The sequence below is a fragment of the Papaver somniferum genome, chromosome 4 (genome assembly GCF_003573695.1).
Source record: "Papaver somniferum cultivar HN1 chromosome 4, ASM357369v1, whole genome shotgun sequence".
NCBI classification, from domain to species: Eukaryota; Viridiplantae; Streptophyta; class Magnoliopsida; order Ranunculales; family Papaveraceae; genus Papaver; species Papaver somniferum.
This window is the reverse complement of record NC_039361.1, coordinates 133003662-133009661: the sequence shown is the minus strand read 5'-3', so window position 1 is coordinate 133009661 and position 6000 is coordinate 133003662.

Here is a 6000-nt window from a genome sequence, read left to right as displayed (position 1 = left end):
TCTCAGTTTTATAATTATATTTAATCACTTTTCCATTGGAAGCTTTCGCTCGAAATTTGTTAAGTTCAGTCATCGTATGCTTTATTGCCCACCATGATACTTGGTGTGCAACCCCACGTAGAAATTCTTTGTCTTCCATGTATTGCTTCATAAAACGGTCTTTACTATACTCCATCTGAGTCACTATCTTTCTAAGATCATCCTCGGCGTGCTCATGAATAGCTTCTTGTACCGTAACTACCCCACCAGTGTTCTCTTAAAGAATTCTGGTAGTGATTGTACTTATTTGTCCATGGGACTGCTCTGCGATACTCGTGGACTCATTTTGGTAGTGCTTGTACTTATTGGTCCATGCATAAACAAAATTCTCCTTCCAAGGATTCAACCATGTATCTAGGAAATAGTCGACCACCTTCTTATGATCCATACTCCAATCATCAATAAACTTTTGTAAATTTTCATAATATTTTACTTCGGTCTTCGAATGAGCCAAATTGTCCCAATCTTTGCAGAAATCCTCCCGTAGATCCCCCTCTTCAGCATATTTTTCCTTTTCTTTCCTTTTCTCTTCCGCTCTTTTTTTTTTGAAAGTTTACTTAGACGCTCGTCTTCCTCCTTGGAACGTTGATTACCCTTTGCAGGTTTGATCTTTTGGATATGATTCTTGCAATTAGAAAAAAGATTCATTTGGATGTGCCACGTACAAAGAAAATGTTGATCAAGTGGAAAAAATTGACGAACGAAACTCATGACTGCAAATTCCCTATCCGTAAATATAACCCGCGGTGTCTCTTCGCTACGGTAAATCAACCTAACTTGTTCCAAAGCCCAAACATAGTCCTCTATTTCTTCTTTTTACATAAAGCACCATGCCACGATGAATGAGTGCTCATCCAAAATCTTTTCATTCTCATCCACTAAAAGAATTATTTCTTTCTCTCACACGCCATATTCTCCATCACCCTTATATATTTTTTATAATATACCAGCATTCAATCCCATTACCCAAAAAAAACAAAAATTATATCAAATCCCACTAAGAACCACCTTTTTTTTTTACCAAAACAATAAACAACCTTGATATACCTACCGAGATTGTGCATCGTGATGTGCACCAAGATGGGATCGGACGGCCTCAATGTCACCTTCTCTGCATTGGGATAGGGGTGGGGCATGAGTGGTCCCCACTCCCTCTCACACGGTACCCATCTCGGTGCTGGTACTCCATGCATCAATCATTTTTGAACAATAAACTTCTCTTATCCCACCATCCAACAAATAATTTAAATAACACATGCATCCCCTCTACTCATTCCTCTCCTCTTTCCACCCGTATGCATATTCAAAAATTACTTACACCCAAAAAAGAAAAAAAATAAATCAATCCCAACATATTCTTTGTCCCCCAATATTCCTTCTCATTATTCCCTTTGTACCTTTTTACAACTATGATAGGCATGCCTTACTTCATTTGAAAACACCCAAGAAAATTTATTCTCCCCGGAACAAGAAAGACTCATTCTCTCCCCATGCAAATCAAAAAGATCCTGATTGCCACACCCATAATACCCAGTCAAGAAGAATTATTATTTTTAAAATAGAAAATATATACTTCTTCTAAGTCCTCATGTATTTTGTCACTTAATCAAAGAGAAACTCAATTTCCTTTCTAAATATTAGTTATTGTTGTCTTATGCATTTATAGTTTATTTTGATAAAAACCCAAAAATAAAAATAAAAATAAAAATTCTTCAAGTATTGCTTTTAAGTTTTAAAAAAAGTTGCATTAAATTGCTGGTACATTAATTAATTTTATATTACGCAACAAAAACAAGGAAAAGAGTATAAGAATCTCTCTGAAGCAAATACCTCATCTAAGATATACCGGTCAATTTAATTCCCGTGAGTAAATCAAAATTGTGAGTATAGAGTGGATTCCCCTCTCATATTATGATTTTCCATGTTAATTCACGTATAATTTATTTTTGATGGTTTATTTTGTAGTATAACATTTTACTAATTCATATTGTGGGAAAATCTAAATGTGAGGATAGAGCGGCTTCCTCTCTCACATTATGATCCCACGGGTGAATAATACATAAATGACTTATCAAATTGCTGGGTTAACTAAGGAATGTCTTAGAATTCCTTAATATTCCTAATAAACCTCTAAATTATTATGAGTTGACTATTAATTCATAATACCAAATCCATATATAGTTGAAGTTTCGGTAAAACTTTCAACTAATATTATGATATTGTTTATCTCAAGTATGGAAATCCTTTTGTTCTGTCAGATGTATATTTTGGACCAATAATCACCGGCATGCATAGGTACATTTTAAAATTTGGAATTTCACGGAAGCTTTTGTGATGCCTAGGATGCATTGTCGATAATGTTAATGAAGGTTTGTTCTTTTGTGTTTATTCTAAAATGGTATTAAATGGTATCAAACGCAAAAAAGACTCTTGAAAGTGAAGCTAACCTTACGGATTAAAAGACTCTAAAAAGGTATGAACTTTGGTATAATCTAAAACTATTAAACTCAACAAATATTTAAAGAAAACATAAAAAGAAGACCACGAGAGTTCCTATTCCAAAGTGAAACAAAGTCTAAGATACCAGGACCGCGAAACAAATTCAAGGACATAATGGGCACCTAAAACATAAAATAAATAAAGATTATCTATCGAACTTATCATGAATAGATTATGGGTCTCAATCAAACTACATCAACGTGCTATTAAGAAAAATAAAGAAACAGGAACATAGATCTTTAAACATGGTAAGTAAATGACTATATTCTTAAGATATCTATAAAAGCAAGGTACCCCAAATCAAATTAAAATAACAAGCGGACAATATAGTTTAATTGAAAATCACCTGGAAAATAAAGAGAAGAAAATCAACAAAATAAAAAGAACAAATTGACAATATGTTCCATCCCAAACTGATTAGAATTCTAGACTTTAATATCGTAAAATCCAACTCGAAACGATATAAATCTTCATCCTCATACTCTCGTTCCCAGTATGTTAAGGATGAGATACAAAGGTAAATCACTGAGATAATATTTAGATGTGTATACCTGATACAATCGGGCGAAAAATCGGGCGACGCCGATTCGCGACTCACCAAAAATTCTCTTCTCTGATTCCTCTCAATCTCTTCCCCTGCACTCTTATGATTAATCTTTTCTTGTTATCATCGATTTCCCACTACTGATTTTATTATATGATTACCAATCGTTTTATACTGTTGTCTTAATCGTTTGTCTTCTTTTTGAAGTGATAAACCCTAGTTTTTATAGGTTGATTAGATTCAAAGTCTGTTATGATTACCTCGAGCTAATCTAATCTGTTTTTCTTGTGATTTCATTCCCTTTTTCAGATTTCATCCCTTCTCTCTTTTCCCAAGCCTGATTGGGAGGAATAGGGTTTTCAGCAGAAGCAGTGGATGAGGTGAAGACCCACCTTCAAGTTATTCTTATACTACAAATCTTTGTCAGTGGATGTGGTTCTCCTACAATTTTTAATCTCTAGAATCGTTTATGAAGACAGAAACGCCTCATTTTCTCCAATCACCCGTGCAAGTAATCCAGTTCTACACTCTTTTTAGTCATCATACTCTCTTCCTTCTTCCTAAGCTACGAATTCAGCTTTCTTCCCAAGTTTCTAACTACTACTTCTTGCTGAAATCACAAGTCTGTAGCGTGGCTTACACTTGGCAAGTTCAAATTCTTGATCTTGTCTGGGAATGCATATATTTACATACCCAATATCTTCACAACTTTCTTACAGAAAGCTATCAACAAAAAAATCATCTGCTAAATTACTCATCCCACTTGTTTGTCTCAAGCCAGAAAAAGCTAAAATTTATCCTTGTCTATTAAACAATATTTCTAAGTTCGTTAAACAATCCAATGGCCTCTTCTTCGACTAACCTTAATAATTCTACTGATAACTCTCAGAGAAACAAAAACTCTTCCAACAGAAACAACAAACATGTCAACCTGCAAGGAAAAGGGAGGATTATTGATTCTTTTGCTTTAATCAGATATGTTTGTAGAGAAAGTGAAGTCACCAGAAATGTGGTTAACTATGCAATCTGGCAAAGATGGGGTGCTCAGAATGAAGTTGTGATTATCTCTACTGGAAGAAGAAATGTATTCATTTTCAGAATTCACTCAAGATAGATTTTTTAAAGAGTCTTAAGAGAAAGACCACATGTTATAGGAGGGCATTTGTTAGTTCTGCTACCATGGCAGTTCCATATGAATGTGCAGAGAGCTACCTTCCAATTTGAAGTCTTCTATATAGAGTTTAGACTCAGAGCTGACCTAGATAGGGACAATATTCCTTTCCACATTGCTTCTCAAGCAGGAGAACCAATTATCATATATAATAGAGATCCAACTGGTTTTGTCAAAGCTAAAGTAAGATTGGATGTCAATCTACCTCTTGTTAGGAAAGTGCACATAACTCTGGAGGATGGAGAAAGAATTAAAGTAGCTATATTTTATCTGGGGTTTCCATCTGCAACCTATAGAAGTTGTTATGTTTTCAATCACAATGAAAACTACTGTGGGATGATTGCAAATGTAGCCTGGATTGCAGTACCAGTTCTAAATTTACAAGGTGTTGATCCTTTTGAAGAACAAGTAGAAGAACTAATACAAGAAATTCAACATAATATGGAGATTCAAGACGTTGGTGAAGTTCAAGCTAATCAAGAAGCAGTTACTAATGGTTTGGAGGGAGAGAATGTAGTTGCAGATAATAATATAGCTCAAAATGAGGCTGTGGATGATACTGCTGTTCTAAATGACATAAGTGATGAAAGGAATGAAGAGACCAATAAGGATATCATTGTTGATGTAGAGGTTGATAACTCTGCAAGTGGGGCATATGTGTCAGAAATCAACAGAAATGACATAAGGACTAATAAGAGAAGGAGGACTGAAGACATTATCTTGGAAGCTATGGAAATGGATGGTTACTTTCAAGAAATTGATAGAACACTTCATGTACTTGCTGATGAAGTTGTGAATGATGGTGCTGCAAGAATACTGGAGATGGGAGAACCCTCATCTAGGGAGGAAATAATGAATAACATTGAAGGCGTGGGAAATGTATGTGAGATTGGTGGGTCGGATACTTCTTCTGCTGCATATGCTGAAAATCAAAACCTCTCAATAAACCAGGTTCCTTTCTATCTCATCTACAAAATATATTCCGCATTTAATTTATATTTTAGTCATACTGATTTTCTCATCCTTACTTACTTTAATCTCTACCGGCACAATTTAGTCTTGATTTTATTTCTCCTCTACAACTGTGTTAAGCATTTTCTTATAGTCCTTTTTAAAACAAGGTCTTTCTTAAACCTTGAAATGAAGTTATTATCTTGGAATGTGCAGGGGATGGGAAAATCCCTTACTAGAAATCATTTAAAATTTATCATAAAGAAGCAAAATCCTGATTTCATATTCCTTGCTGAAACTAAATCCACAAAAGAAAATATGAACATCTTAGCTAGAAATCTCAAGTTTCATAACTGGTTAGTTGTCCCTAGAATAGGCCTGTCTAGTGGGATGCTCATTGCTTGGCACAATAATATTACTGTTAAATGCATTGCTGAGTTTTTTGTTATCTGTTCTTTTGAAATACATGATTGCTAAAATAATTATTGGAATGTTGTTTGCATGCATGGATCCTTTAATGATTTAGGAAAGAAAATGCAATGGGATAAAATTAGTCGCTTTTGTAGCTTAAATCCTAATACTCCCTGGATCATCATAGGAGACTTGAATTTTGCGTTGCATGTTAATGATAAACAAGGTGGAAAAGATATCTCTCATATAAATAAGTTTATTCATGATAACATTCAGAGCCTAGGACTAATGGACCTTAGATTTCAAGGAATTCCTTTCACTTGGTCTAATAATAAGGAAGATCAAGAAAATATTAAAGAAGAATTGATAGAGTGCTCACTTCCAC